This window comes from Tauraco erythrolophus, chromosome 1 (assembly GCF_009769465.1).
Source record: "Tauraco erythrolophus isolate bTauEry1 chromosome 1, bTauEry1.pri, whole genome shotgun sequence".
Lineage (NCBI taxonomy): Eukaryota > Metazoa > Chordata > Aves > Musophagiformes > Musophagidae > Tauraco > Tauraco erythrolophus.
The window spans coordinates 66,147,349-66,164,053 of NC_141465.1; the positions used below are offsets into that span (position 1 = coordinate 66,147,349).

Here is a 16,705-nt window from a genome sequence, read left to right on the forward strand (position 1 = left end):
AGTTCACTGGCTTCAGTAGAATGGGACTCTCCTGTACCAAATGAAGATATGTACCTTTTTTAAAAAAAAAACTTCAGTATTTTCCTAAATCATGAAGAAATCTGAAGCAGGCAACTAATCTTCATGATTTGGTTAGTATTTGAGGATGTGTGAAACACACATAAGCCAATTTCAGCCTGTCAAAATATTTTAAAATGCAGTTCATTTTAAAAGGTTTCCAAGAAGGACTGTTACCCAACAATAAAGGGGTTAAAGTTTTGTGTAGCAGTTTCATGAAGGGTTCAGTCGGCAGTAGGTGATTTACACATACCTAAAGAAACTAACAAGACGTCCATCCTTGAAGCTGCCAGCAGTGATTAAAACAGAGACTCTTTATCAAGAACTGTCTGCCCTTGGAGGGAACATCCCAGAAACTGCAGAAACTGCATAAACTTTGTTATCATGTTTTTCTAAACTGTGAACATGCAGTGACTTGGGGGAAAAGGTAATTCCGGCAGGGGGAGATCGCGACCACCGACTCACGGACCACCTACCCTAAACACACCCCAGACCCAAAAGAAAGGGGCGGAGGAGGAAAACTGAGCATGCGAAGTAATTTACATGAAAAGCGAGAGAAAATTAACCAATTGTTTAAGAATATGTAAATATGTTATGAATTATGCATGATTATAGTGTATAACTAATTTTCTGTCCAGAAGCCGGTGTGCACACTAGGAGGAGAAATCCCCCGTGCACCCAGCGCTGCAATAAAGAATACCTGCTTTCTAAAACTTTGAAACAAGTCTTGGAAAGTTCAATTTCCTTTTCAGGTATCAGACTGTATTTTAGTGGTTATTTTTTTTCCCCTCTCACTTTGTTTTGTGATGCTGCAAAAGGCTCCTTCTTCCTATTTAAAATTAAATTGAGAGGGAAGGTACCATCCCTCAGGTTTGTGGCCTGAATGAAACCTGAGCTAATGGAAGCAGGCAGCTGAGATTTGTTTCAAATGTAAATGCACGGCGAGAGGTCACTCTTTTTTTTTTGTCTGAAGTGTCTTACCTTTTCAAAAATCACATAACTGTTGCCATGGGAGGTGACCTGGAAAGCAGATCCGATTCTCCTCCCAGCAAAACTGACAGTGCAATGTACATTGACGTCGCTTACTGTGGAATCGAGCTGCAAGTTCTTTCCTGGGCAATCCATTGCCTACTCCAGGCACTTCAAAACCATGACCCGAGAACCAGCACCAGAGGGTTGCCATGGGCACAATGGAAAAAAATATGAACAAAGTGTAGGTGTTCTCTTTATTTACTTGCTTGTGTCCACATGTCTGCTTTGTGATTTCAAACCATGCACAGAAAGCACAAGGTTTAGAAGCTAATGGGAAGTGCAGATGCTGATCAATAAGCATGTAATGAGGATTTTAAGGAGAACATTAAATATCATGAGACCTGCTATAGCAGTGTGAGAGCTGTTGGGGCTTGATCCAGGGGAGCATTAGGAATGGAGCTGGGGAGGAACAGCATGGGCTATTCTGTTGTAAATTATTTTACCCTGGTGGTTGTGCATGTTTGCAACTCCATTACTAGGTCACTGCAGTGGAAACTGTACGTGTTTCTGAGTTGGGGAAACTGATGGATTTGCTAAATTTGCTCCCATTACTCACCATTTACCCATGATTTGACAGGCTCACAGTTATACATTTAAGCAAACCTGGAAAGGGACACAGGGACAGGACACATTTTCCCAGCTGAACTCTGAGTAAACTTTGCCAGCAAGCTGAAATAAGAACTGTTAAATATATCATGAAATGATTAAGCATTAGATTTTAATTTAGGAAAAATACATTATTTAGTAACACACTCCCTTAGAGACCATATATACACAAAGTGATATGCCATCCTAAAATGAAGTTCGTCATGCAGCTTTAACCATCTCACACGTAATCTCTCCAGTGTCCTATTAACCACCTCAAATCTTGGGACACGTGAAAACTTACAGAAACATTTCATCTTTTCCCAAGATACTTGCACTAACGCAGACTTCCCAAACATGTAGGACAAGCAGAATTTGGGCTCAGATGACTTCTAGAGTTCATTTTCAGAATCGCTACTTTATGCCATGTCATATCAGGATTAAATATTAAGTAGATTAATATGTATGGGAAAGATGAAGCTTTCTCTGGCTCGGGAAATCGAACATTAGATTCTAATGCTGGAAAAATTTCAAGGCACGTCACTAGCAAGGATGTTTTTGTGGCTGTTGAGCTCTTAGCTCATGTTTTCAGGTGTCTGCTGATTGTTTTCTCTTCCTCAAAGAAGAGAAAATACCTGGCAGTTTACCTGAGAAGTTGATTCCAATATTTCATTTTAAAAAACGTGTTCAGATTAGTGTTGTGTAAGTGAACATCATTATGCAGGAGGACACAGAGATGCCTACGCCTTGTGGAAGCTATGTGATTCGAGGCTGTGTCTTCCTGCACAGCGTGCTGTCTTTGTCCTGGACACAGGAGAGGGCTATGTTCTTTAAACCTGTTCTAACTGAAGTAAGGCATGTATATGTGCCTGTATGTCCATTGATAAACCAAGGTCTTATCTAAATGAGGATTTTAAAACTAATCTTTTTATAAACCCCATAGTTTTCAACTATATGGGTACATAATCTTTTCAGTCACATTAAAGCAGTTGTGAATTTATTCCTTGTAAACTGCCAGAGAACACACTGAATGAGAAACAGAGCTGCTCATGATTTTGTTTTAAAGTTCAACTGCCTCATGGCCTTAAATGAATAATTTTCTCATTAATCTTTTACCTGTATTTTATATGCTGTGGCTTAGACTCAGTGTACTAAACTAAGGTACTTAAATTTAGAGTACAGACTTCTAAGATGTTGGAAACGCTGTGCGTATGAGATGCAGTTGAGATCTCAGATGAAATGAATGGCCCTTCTGTGAGAAGATACATTTATTTCCAAGAGTAAAGACATAATCTCCCTTGGCTGATCCTGCAAGAGCTCAAGCCTGAAGTTTTCTGAGTCTTGATACAGCAGGTACTCACCTCCCAGTGCAAACCCCCTCTTAGCAGCTCCTCACCTGCCTGCTGAACATGGATAGCTCCTTCTCCAGTGGGTTTAGGATGGGATTAAAAGTGATATTTCTATAAATAAAGCTGATATAGTAAACACAACTAATTAGCAATGTTTAGGAAAATGTAGTTCTGCATCAGGCCCCCAAAATGTTCTCTATTTGAAGTGAAAGGGTCTGTTATGCCTGCAGTCCACATGACTCATGCAGGCTTTCCTACGGAGTTCAGTGCCAGAAATACTCTACTGGTTCAAAGAGAGGGGGGAAACGCAAATACGTCAAAGGTGCTTACAGTTCCTTTATCTAAAAAGGGAGAAATTTTGTCATTGCCTAGAGGGTTTTACTTACTTTAATACAGTGTTCCAACTTATGGTTTGTCCTGAAATTTTCTACTTATTTCAGGTGCCTGATATGCATGAGATTGTATAGTAAAGGGAAACACAGAAGTACTTATTCAGGAGATATGTAATCTGAATTCCTCTTTGGCATCCCTACTCTAGGGAACATTAAGTTAGTCTGCTATTATTTTTATTTAAATAATTTGTCAATGAGGTAGCTATATATTATTCAATACACTTTGGAGGGCCATGTTTACGTGGAAAATGAAATGCTGAACTCCTTAGAGACAGATGGGAGTCATATGACTGAAACCAGACATTTTCTGATCCCCTAGGCTTCTTTTATAATCAATAAAAACCCGAATTTGTACTGCCAGCATGCAAATTGTCTGACATATTTGAGATGTTCTCTTCAGGGTAATATGAGCTGTGCCCTACAAGCGCCAGTTTATCTCCACCAGCTAGGAAAGGAGCCCAAGCTCAGGGGTAGATACTTGCTCTGTACCCCTCTGAAGTTATGAGATGACCCTCACAAAGAGGATGGTCACTTCTCCCTTTGTCTTTCTGTCACTCTCTTACTTTTGCTTACAATTCCCTCTCTGCTTCAGTGTCCTCTACCTGGATGTTGGGTTTATTTCTTAGTTTATTTCTAGTTCCTGTACACATTAAACACTGTACAATGCTGAAATCACTTTGAATAGTTGTCCAAGAGTATTTGGAAGACATCTGTTGTGTTTCCATGAAGAAGTACTCAAGTCCTCTTTCAAAGCTTGAGAACCCACATTCGTCATGTACAGAAAATGCTATCTGCTCTTGCTACAGATAATTTGTAGAGCACAAGTATTGGGCTTTCATGTGCAATTTAGGTGCTTGAAGCAGGGAGTCAGCTTGGACACCAGTTTTGGAAAACCTGACAAAGAAGTAATTGCATCATGCAGAGAAGGTGGATACGGAGGACCTAATGTGGTACTTTGAACATCAGTGTTTGCTCTGGTAGGTGATTTCATTCCAGTTTAGGATAAGAGATGTTTTTGCCTTTGTTACAGCATAGCATCACCTAAGGTCTCATTCAATTTGCCTGTGTTTTTAAGTCATTGCAGATCATGAATGTTGATGCTAACAGCGTTAGATCAGATTCTGTAGTGTGCAGTCAGTGTCTGTGTTACCAGGCATGGTTGCTTCTCTGTCTCCTGGTCTGGACAACCCCAGCTCAGCCCCATCTCCACCTCATACTGCAGTGGGACTGTGGGGTGCACCAGAACCCCCCACTTCCCTCCTCCTCACCCCTCCCAGCTTTCAGCATAGCAGAAATTCAAGCACATGGCTCAAACAGGAGCTGGAGCATGCTCTGAACAGGCTGATCCCCCTCAGCATGCACCAGCAGCCTCGTGTAGGTTGGGTCATCATATTTCCCCTTGGTTGCCATCCTCAACGTTTTCTTCTGTGTTTTGTTGTATGATAATCTAAAGTCCATTTTCCTAATGCCTGACCAAAAGAAAACAGCAAAAAACCTGCAGGGACACCGACAATGAAGGGTAGACAGAAGCTTGTGTATGTATGCCTGGAAAGAGGGACAGAAGGACAGAAGAATTCTGTAAGGATATAGATAACTTCTTTGACATTTTTTTGAGCATAATTTTCAGCTTTCTGTTTAAAAATAAGTTTCTGCCCATGCCCACCATGCATTTGCAAGTGACTACAAATTTCTGCCAACATTTGATGCTTGTTTACTGAGCAGCCGTGCTTGCAGTTCAATTGCATATTTTTGGTTCTGGGACACTGCTCTACGTTATGGCCATGTGTTGCAGAACGATAAGGACTTTATGCAAGGAAGTACACAAATAACATCACTTTACATAGAGACCTGGAATAGGAGCTTAAAGTCAAACATCACATCAGATTTCTTGCAAAATTATCCTGACGGTGAATTGAGTCTAAAAGGTCGTGGCTGTAAGCTCTGTTTGAGATGATGGAACAGCATTTCTGTCAGAGTTAAGTTTAAGGATTTGCATTTGCAGGCCCTTTTCCCTAATCCTGGGTCACAGCATTAAGCCAGGCAATGCTATGCCTGATGTTGGTTTTCTACTACTTTAGGAAACAGCAGAAACCAGCTGTGCCAGTAGTTATCCACACACATGTGAAGAAACGTGTAATTAAAATGTAGCTGGGTTTCTGGTCCCTCAGTGAGTAAAATGAAATAAACTAGAGCCCAGTAAATGAGCAATATGCAGTCTAAAAAAGTATATTGGAGAGCAATGGACTTTTCTTGTGAAAGGCTATTAAATCATGTTCTATTTAACTATGTGTTCAATAATCTCTAATAACTCTTAATACCATCTGTGTGCTGACACACCTGAACAGATTTTGGTAATGTTTTGGAAAACTTTTAAACTTCCCTCGTAGTCCCTGAAGTATACCAGAGAGAAGATATTATCTCTGGCTATTTCAATCCAAGTTATACACCTACAGGCTTTTTCTTAACTGATGACATTCATTTTCTATGTCCATTTCTTTTTAGGAAACATTTAAGCAGAATGCTACATCTTCCAGTCTAGTAAGCAAATGCATATTTACAGGCTTTTCAGTGATAAAAAGGATACAGGACCATTGGCATAGTTCCAGATAATGACACAATAATAGATAATAACTATCAATTTCATTTTTTCCTCTTTTTCTCAGCCCTGGCCAATACTTCTCACTTAAAATAATAACCATTTTTTTCTGTTTGTTTTTTTTTTCTCTGTTAGTCTGTCTGCCACTTTTCCGATTAGAAAGTCTATTAAGATGAGAGAATCATTTACAGTAGTTTGTTAAAAGAGCGTGCTGACATGGAGAAATAAGTTTCTCTGGAAGCTGGAGCTGCCCCACGTGATTCGCTACTTAAGTAATCCAAATGCCTGCTATTACTGAAAGATTTGTGGGTTTTGTTGTGATTTGTTTGAGTTTTTTTTAATAATAGATCAAAATGACCTCTGGCTGCTGTAAATTTTCCCTCAACTGACAGAGGCGGGCTAAACACTTGATATCTGCAGACAGCAAATGCAAGGCAGCACTGCTCGAGGTAGCCGCTTCCTCCCCCTGACATCCCACCATTACTTTTCTATGAAGTGTCCCTGTGCTTTGACTCCTGAATGGTTTGGGACCTGGTTACCCCTCTCTCTCCTCATGCTGTGCTGGCCCAGCATGGATCAGGGGAGGCAGATGAGTGAGCGTTCACCCTGTACAAGAGTGAAGCCTGGGGGTGCCTGACTCTTCTCTCATTGCTCCATGGTCTAGATGGTAATGCCTCCAATCAAGGTCACCTGGGCACCATCTTTAAAACTACTGTGTTGTAACAGTGCCAGACTTCATGTCCTTTGGTTGAAGGTTTCTCATGCCAGCTATCAGCATCAGGCTCAATTGCTGTGGGCAATTTCAGCCAACAACTCTTTTCAAAATGCAGCAAAAATTGTATTACTTACAGAGTTGTAGAATGGTTAGGGTTAGAAGGGACCTTAAAGATAATTTAGTTCCAACCCCTCTGCCATGGGCACGGACACCTTCCACTAGATCAGGTTGCTCAAAGCCGCATGCAACCTGACCTTGAACACCTCCAGGGATGGGGCATCCACAACTTCTCTGGGCAACCTCTTCCAGTGCCTCACCATCCTCATTGTAAAGAATTTCTTCCTTAAATCAATGCTCTTTCAGTTTAAAACCACTGCCCCTTGTCCTATCACTACACGCCCTTGTAAAAAGTCCCTCTCCAGCTTTCTTGTAGGCCCCTTTAGGTATTGGAAAGCTGCTAGAAGGTCTCCCCTGTCCCTTGTGAAAATATAGCTGCCACAATGCAGAAGGCTAGTGATTCACTAGGGTAAGCTATAAATCTTTACATGTATTCCATAGTATTTCATTAGAGGCAGACATTCACTGTGTGCTTATTTTCTGGTGGTGTTTTTTGATCGTATTCTCTATTCTGTTTCTTCTTTCCCCCTATTGTTTTATTGTTTCTATTGGTTTCACTAATGCAATCCAGAGCAGAAATAGTAGATAACTATGGGACGAAGGGATCAAAGTAAGCAAGCTTCAGACAAGTCAATAGACAGAAACTGGTTTAAGCTGAATTATTTTTGTAGGGGCTTATAAAACCAGAAATTTGTTCAGGACCAGAAAACTATCAGAGAAAAAGGAGATAAAAAAGTGGACTTGATTGTTAAAATTTTTCATAAGGAATAGTTTGATCATCTTTAAAAATGAACAGCAATGTAAAACTTTGCTGAGATTAGGACTCTAACATTTTCTAAAATTCAAACCCATTAGTTAATTCAGATATGCAGCGTTTTATTGCTTGATATCTAAGTGTTGTCCAAGTCTAGTACAGACCTCTGAGATAGTACTGAAATAGCACGCTAACATCTGGCGAGATTTGCTTTGACCTAAGAAATGGTATGAATTTTACAAAAGCATAGATAATCCCCTCTAACTTGTCCTTTTGAAACTTTTAAAACACACTATGATTGAATGCGGTTGGGTTTGCATTAGGCTTAACTCCTACGTGCACATGCACACTGGAGCATTATTGTTTGCCGAATTTACAGTTTGTGGGTAATTTCTGTTCTGTGTTCAGGCTGCTCGTGAAGTTACCGGGGGACCTCTTTACACTGACACGTTTCATCACCCGAATGAAATTATGCAAGCTGGTAGTGCACTGGGCAGCAGGCAGCACAAGGCAGAGTTATCCTGGAGCGGGGGTCTCGCATGGTGGTTGGGAGTGCTGCCTTCCCCTCCGCCTCCAGTGGCAGAGCGAGCACCGTGTGGGAGGCTGATGGCCATCCATCAGACAGCTGAGCCATCTGCCTCGGTGTGAGTTCAGCCGGAGTTAGTTAGAAACAGTTCTAGGGTAGGAATTAATATCGTAGGGATGAGGAGTTATAAATTCTGCCCCTTAATGAAAGGGTGGAGTATGTAGAGGGTAAATGGGTATGTAGTATGTATATGTTCTGTACACTGACCATGGTGTGCAAAGCAGATCTTCTCCGTGCAGGTCTTTGTAACAAATCCCAGCAGTTTGCCTTAATTTATCCAAATGGCCAAATTTTGCTCTGTTTTTGGTCTGCTCAGTTTTCAGAGAAGGAGTGTGTGGCAACACAAGAGGGCCAGGGTCCAGCAATGGCTGTGTGAGGATGACAAGGATTGCTTTACTGTGTGTACTGCGTTAACGCTGAAAATGGGTTTCTGTTTTTCTGTTGTGAAAGGCAAAGACTGCATCAGAGGAGTAACATGAAAGGCTGCCAGATAAATATGCCAGTCAGGATTTAAATGGGCTTTTTCTAATGGATAGAAAGCAGGTTATGAGGCAAGACAAAGCCATAGCTTAATATTGTTTGTGTTAAGAGCAGTAGACATACCACCATCTGTTCTTCTCTATTGGTCAGTGCATCAAGGGGTGTTTAACAAGGAATTTGAGGATGAGAATGAGTAGGAGTTTTACATGTGTTAATATCTTTTCTGGGGTTGGGGGCACCCAGGCCTTTGGGAAAGAAATACTAATAGTAGATACAAGCAGGTAATGGCCTCTTACTGTGCTGTAATTGTTTCTTCTTGTCGTTTCAATAACTAAATAATAGTTGCGCCTTGCAAAGGGTTGTATATATACATACTAAGCAATTGCCATTGAAAAATATGTTGCCTAGCTATGCTTCTAGAATACTAAACTTAAAGTTAGGATAACTTTCGGTGTCCAATGATATTTTTTCCAGGACATAGTCCCAGCAGCCTGTGATTTGTGGTGTAGAGACTTAATTCCTGAAGTAGTACTTTGGAGTCTAATAGGTCTTCTTGGATTTATCTCCCAGGCTGTTTGCTCTCAGGAACCCTGAAAATTTTGGTATGCACAATGTAATAGGTCAAGGAATTCCACTTATTAACAACTTACTCTACAAAGAAAAGTACCTTCTCCTGTTTGTTAATTCTGAATCTACAACCTGATGATTTCATTTGAAAACCCAGTTCTTGTATTATGAGGAACACTAAATACTCTTCCCCCATCCACTTTTTAATGTTTTCTCTTTTATTTTCTGTTTTCCTTTCCTAATAAGCCCTGATGTTTGCTTTTCTAAATGCTGCTGAGCATTGCTGCTTAGTGGAAGTGGTTTGCATAAAGTGACCTATCATAACTCTCTTTGCAGAGCAGTAAGTCAATCAGAAACAATCGCCGTGCACTTAAAAGTAGAACTGTTTTTCTCTACATATGGCAGTTTGCATGAGTATGGCATTTCATCTGCTCAGTGACTCAGTTTCATGGGGTTGTTCTGCAGTGCTTCGCAGTCAGCTTTTGTTGATTTTGAGTTATTCAGTGTAGTATAATCAGCAAACTTCACTCTTTACCATCTTTTCCAGATCATTTATTAATGTGATGAGTAACCTGGGGCCTAGCACAGATCCAGAGGGGACTTTGCTGGCCACAGCTTCCACTGAGAAAACTGATTATTTTCTCCTGTTCTTTATTTACTGCCTCTAATCAATTTTTCATCCACATGAAGATCTCTGTTACTGCAAGGCAGCTTACTGCCCTTAGGAGCCTTTGGACTAGTCAAAGCTGTTTGGAAATCCAAGTAGGCTTTATCAAATGTATCACCCCTGTGTGCATAGCACTGCCAAGGGTCTCGAATGTATTAGTGAAGGATGGTTTCCCTCTATGGTAGCCATGCTGGCTTGTCCCAATATGTCATACCTCCTTATACATCCACTACTGTATTCTCTAGTGCAATTTCCACCAGTCTATCCAGTGTTGCAGATTAGATTCGTCCGCTGGATGCAATGTACTGCAAAGGATTTCTGTCTGCATCAGTTACTAACCATTTATTAATGGATGTAGCAATAGATCTCCTCTTCTGAGGCACTGAGGAATGGAAAATACCTCTTCTCCTCACTGTGCATTCTTTAGCCAGCAAAGTCATCTTGGATAGAGATAGGAGCAGCCTTCTCCACTCTTTCATCCCACCTCCATAGCATGTGAGGTTGCTGGGTTCTAAAACTGCACAGGAAACTCTTGGACCAAGGGCAGTGTAAAGATTGATCAAACATATTTTGACACTGCGTTCATATTATCATATATGACTAGTTATTGACCTGTTAATAGCTAGTTATTATCAAAATCAATTTGTCCACTAGACCTCATTCATGACAGAAACTTGGCTCAGAAGAGTAAATATTTGTAGTGTGTTCCGTCATTAGAAATTGTAACTGCCAAAAAAAAGAGAAGATTATAGCATCATTTTAAAATATCTAGAAATATACCTTTATTATTAAAAATGAGCAGTTGCATTCAGTGAAAAAATAGAGGCTCACAGGAGGGATGTTAGCCAGGTGTGCTCTGGTGGAAGCTCGACTTCCTGGATGGCAGATGGTAATACACTGTAGTTTCTCCTCTTAGCTTATGTGGTGCTGCATCCCATATGTAGACAAACCCTGAGACTACGTGTTACATCCTTGCGGATGCTCAGCCTGAAGGAAGGTCCTGGGGATCTCCCTCCATTTGGAAAGCAAGGGAGCTGTCCTGCCAGGAGATGAGGGTCCTGCGGGACAGGGTGGGCATGGACATGGGGATGCTGCAGTGAACCTGACCGCCCTGAGAGCATCCTCCTGCTACGCCAGCACTGTACCTCCATCCCCGCTGCTCTCCACACGCACACAAGCCCCAGACTTCTCCTGAGATGTTCCTATACAGGAGCTCCATCTAGTGCTGACGGTCTTTCTTACTCTGATTGTCTAAGGCGGCTGGATAAATACACTGATATGGAGGCAGCTAATTTAGGAGGCTGAATTTGCAAGCGCTAGCCTTCTTTCCAGAATGCCAAGAGATCTTGCATAACATACAGAAAGCAAGACAAATTAATATTCGGTTTTTTTTTTGTACTGTGCTGATAAGATGCAAAAGGGAATTCTTTGCTATATTTATGTCACTAGGGGTAGCTGGTTGATGGATAGGCGTATTAATAAATAACATAGCAGAAAAGCATGGTACTACTCATAAATGCACATTAAGTCACAAGACACAGCTAAAAATTAAGATCACCCTTAAAGCACAATGTATACATATTTTAAAATTCAGCAAGGAGGGAAAGACAAAAAAAAAGTTCTTTACTATTAAAAGTCATATGTACTGTCTGTATTGAAGATCTCACCAAACACAAAAGGAAGAGTATGTCATACAAAGGAGGAAACAGAGAAATGACTGTTGAGAAAAGAGCAGGAAAGATTTACTGAACAGGACGGGTAATGTTTGCTGTCAGATTTGTCCCAGCGGGCTTGAATGCAACAGTGATTTTGCAGTGATTTCTTTCAAGCGCAGAGTTAAACTGTGACTCCCATTAGAGTTAAGCAGGAAGACAATTCTTTAGGGAAAGGAATGATTGCCTGCTCTACTGAACTCACGACTACAAGTCATCTAAGCAAAAGAAAACAAATAATTACAGGCATTAGATAAATAGCGATTGGTGTATTTATTTCTATGTGAAGTGAGCTGTTGATATTTGAAGTAGCCTGTGTTTTGAAAGGCTAGACTGCTAGCATTTCAAAACTAGTTGTAACTGCTAATGTGTAACAAATGATTGTGGGAAATGTTTTCTCAATTTCAAATCAGTAGAAGTGCTTTTATTGCCTTAAAAATCAAAAGGAAATGGTGATCTGATCACTAACACGTGGGAGCATTCAGCTAGAATAAGAGTCATTAAATGCAAGAATATTTGATTGCTTTGACTGTTTGTTCTATGTTTATTATATAAATATTTAATAGGCATATCCAAATGCAGCCAATAGGGCTTTGGAAGCAAGTTCCATTCTCGGCTGCTTCTATCAGGTATTGAGGCACCCATGCACTCCCCTGCAATTTGTATCATTTATATTAGCACTGAACTTATCAGGAGTTGATATTGACATTGTGATTTTGCTGTCATAGAATGATTTATTGTGATTTCTTTATTTGCTGAAGTGTAGATACTGAGCAGTAAAGTTCAAGCAAGTGTCAGGTTAGTACTGGCTGGTTGTCCACCAAGGCCAGTGCTCACTTTGAGTCTATTCATCTTAACTCTGGAAAGTCTTCTAGCTTCAGCGGGCCTTCGTTTTTAACTCTGAAAAATGTCTGAAGTCTTCTGCCAAACTCTGTTGGCAGCTGGATTTTGGCCCATAAAATATGTATCTCTTTTTGGGGGGGGAGCAAGAGGAAAAAGTGGATAATATTCTGGGGGCTAGTGAGAAAGGAACAGCAGCCATATATGTGTCCGACTCTCCAGACCTGTTTGCAACCCTTCTGAATATTCATTTGTGCTTTTTGTCTCAAAAAATGAAAAAAAAACCAAAATCCTTGATAAAAGTGATTTTGTGAAATTCCATATTCACAATCTCTCACTTGTTTCTCTCTCAGCTTTGCTTATTTGATGCTACTTTCCCACTAGCACCAGTGGCTGTGGAAGTTGTTAACTAACTTAACTAACGTAACTGTGTTCTGTTAGTTTAGCTGAGTTTATTTCATTCTGGGCTGCCTATCAACAGTCTCATTGCCACTTGTAGGAATGCCAGTATCATGCAAGAAGAGAAGGTATAACCTGCAGAACCTCACTGGAGACTGTATGAGATCAGTTTTTCCCTATCTTGACTGTAGGAGTAAAGTACATGTTATAAGAGTTAGAGCTAGAAAGCAAAACAGAATAAGGCTGTTTTTTTTTTTTTTTAGCAATTAACAAGTTTTATTCTTTCTTCCCCCGTGATGCTATGCCTCAATAGTTTCTGGTTTTTTGCAAAAGTGCATATGCTGTGAGCAGGTCAGTGATCAGGTCAAGAAATCATAGAAATGCTGCCCCCTCCTTCTGCCTGTGAGTCAGCTTTTGAAAGTTTTTGCTTTTATTATTATAATATTCTTACCTCCTCACCTGCAAGGACGTCTCTGATGGCAGCAGCTGCTGTGGTGGTAATTGTTGTATTATATATTACATATGTTGTATTGCGGAAGAAATGCCTCGACTTTAAGGTAAGCAGAGCCCAGTAGTTTTGCTTATTAGTATTAACATTAACTAGTACGTAACAGATGGAAACAAAGCTGATGATAGAACAGATTGCTCCATATGCACTCTCATAAAGTCTCCGATGCAGTGGCAGGTGTTAGATAAGGTATTTTAGCCCAGAGCTGACAATATTTTGCCTCAAGATTAAAGTACCATTAGAAAGAGAGCTTGTTGTGTTTTTTCTCTCTTGCTGCTTCCAAACATCTCTTGTGAATACCAGACCTACAAATTGTACTTCATGCACAGTCCCTGAGGGGTGATACTAGGATATGTTTTCAGAAAGGCTTCTAAAGAGATACAGAAGTGCAAATATGTTGGAAAGGTCATGTCTTTTAAATTGCTTAAATTGTTTGTTTCATTTCCATGTGTAGAGTGTTTTATTTCTGTAGAGAACTAATAGAAATGCTCTCATTTAAATTCAGGAAAGTTATTTCCCTTGAAAACAGCACTGAGTCACTGATTAAACTAGTTTTGTATAATTCAATAACATGTTTATGTAATATCATTCAGTAGCACAACTTGGAATTAAACTTGAAACCTTAAAATTGAGGTAGTAAGAGCCTTCCTTTGAAGAGAGCTGTTTCTTCCTGCTGTTGTTTAGTGTTTACTTCTAAGTCTTGGGCAAGCATGATGAAAGACGTCAGCCAGAAGAAACAGCAGAAGAATACCTCAGCACAGGACTCTCCATTATTCCCAACTTGGGGTGCATTTAGTCACAAAAGCCTTTTCTTCCTTTTATGTCTTGTCTCCGTCTCATAGTGCCACAGAGCGTTTTAGCATATTCTCCAGCTAATGGAGCATCAGATTTAGCAGCTGAAACCTGAAGGACTAGACAGAAGGGACTGTAGATGTGTTATGACACATAACATTTCTGAGAAACCTCTCTGCTGCTCATGTTAGGTATTACCAACATAGCTTTTCTAAGTGGAGACCAGAGAACGCTTCTTCCGTCCCTGCAAATGTCCTTACATTCTTTCGTGTCCTTACGTTCTTTCTTGCTTACTGTCTCTCCAAGGTCACTGTTCACTCCTGCACAGTGGCCTGGCTTCAAAAGGAGACGAGCAAGGGATAACTTTTGTTGAATTCCAGCCCACCAGCTGCCAGTTCATGCTTCTCTTCCACTTCCAGATGCATGATGTCCTTACCAGGATATTATGCTAAAGCCGCCTTATAAGAATAGGTATTGCATGCACACACGTGTATGTATGGAGTCTCGTAAACGTATGAAACATCACTGTTTTCTCTTCCTTCAGCAAAACTTTTAAGTGGTGGTGGCTGGAGTTGCCCTCTGGGGTGAGCACAAGGTCTGTAGGTGACATGTGGCAACCCCAGCACGTACAATCCCCTCGATTTCCTCTCTGCATGTTGTAGGTGGCTGGCAGATGGTCTGATGCATGCCTGGGAGTGCTCAGCTGGCTCCATCATGCCTTGGGTCTCAGGAGCAGCATGGCCAGGCGGACTCTGGTTCCCTGCCTTGCACCAGCCTTGCAGCTGGATCTTTCCCTGGCTTGGTCTCAGCAGCTGGGTTTGACCTGGCCGTGGGCTGCGGTGGCGTCGGCAAGCGTAGGGGCTTGCCGTGGAGTTACTGAGGTTGGTACCGTTCTATAAAAGCTCTGTGCAAAACCCAATTTGTTGCCAAGGAAGTACTGTAAGAAAAGATTTGATGAATTGATAGCTGGGTCCCTTGTTCTCTCTATTGCACAAAAGAGATCCTGGACATACCTCTTGAGCACAGACCTTTGTGCTTGTGGGTTTGTGGATGTGGAGTGTGAGTGACTGAAAGCTACAAGAGAACGACTGTGAGTGGGTAAAATTGGTCTGTGTACAGATTGGGTGCGATAAAATCATCTTGGCCTTTTGCAAATGCTTGGATTTAGTTTTGCTCCGTTTATCTTTTGTCTAAGAAGATGCTATTGCATTCCTCCAAGCTCAGTTACCCATGGCTTCTTTTCATTGCCCCTGGTTCTAGCTAACCAGAATACAGTGCCGGATATACATTATGTCATGTGACCGTGATTCTCCAGGACTCTAATCATAATGTTGGATAATGACCTTCAAGAGCTTTAAGAGAGCATATATTTATAAGTAGTCAAAACATTTACCCAGTGTAGGCTGAATCTCTGGGATTCTTGATTTTTCATAACCTACAGACCATCAGCAAGCTGCATCCTGTTTCCAATTGCTACATCAGTGAGCAGCATAAAACAGCAAAAACAAATACAGAAATGTAATGCTCTTAGTTGAGACACACGGGAACAAAGCATCGTGATTTTGCAGTGTCCTTCACACCGGTCTCTGGGCTGTGCTGCCAGGAAGAAATGTACAGATCTTTAAATAAAAGTAAATAATAGATAATGCCTCATGATAGTCCTATAAATGGATCCTGCCCTGGTTTATGACTTGAAATTGAATTTCTTGTGCTCTACTCACTACAACTAATTGCTATGTAGAAAAGACTTATGCCTCAGACCCAGCTTGTCTCAAAGTCACTTGTTTCCATGGTTAATTTTTGAATAATTATTTGTTCCCGTAATGCAATGGATTTTTATGTCATCTTTTAGTACTGTTCAGTGAGAACCTAAGCTTTGTTCCTACATTTGCATGAAATGTTGGGGGAACAAATTACATTTCTCACTCTGATTGACTCCTGTGGAGTTATTTGGCTAGGTACCAGCTTGAGATCCTAAATATTTGTTGGAGACAAATTCTATTTAGATTTGCAATTCCTAAACTTAATTTTGTTGCAATTTTAGAAAACATTACTCATTTGAAATTAATATATGCAGTCTACCCAGTCATAAATGTTATGCAAAATAAGAATGAAATGTTGTCTTAAAGCATTGTGATTAGCTTTAAAATTATAATTATTTTCTTCTTTTTATAACTTACATTAATTACTTTTATTTGTTTTCTGGTTATTAAGACTATGGAAATTACATTCAAGTCTTTTCCTCAGTCTTAATTCTAAAGTATTTAATTGCTTTTTGTTTTAAATCTGAGATTCTCACTAATTCCTATGACTGCAGTAGATAGGGCATGAAATAGAATACCAGATAACTGCAGGATTTCTGGCAAAGGCCATGACATAAAGGCATATGACATTAAGAAAACTCTGATATACAAAAATAGGAGTCACAATGAAAAGTGAAAAAATTTATTCTACTTTATCCAAACCGGATTACAAGAAGGGCATGAGGGAATATTGAGGAAACTGCAGACCTGTTAGTCTAACCTCAGTACCTGGAAAAATTATGGAGATCATACTG

The 16,705-nt window shown here is 40.4% G+C and overlaps 1 protein-coding gene across 3 annotated transcripts in view; it reads left to right on the forward strand.

The window, feature by feature from the left end:
* The window catches only part of LOC104371494 (opsin-3), a 107,435-nt gene that overhangs the window by 9,136 nt on the left and 81,594 nt on the right, over positions 1 to 16,705 (forward strand). The window lies entirely within an intron of this gene.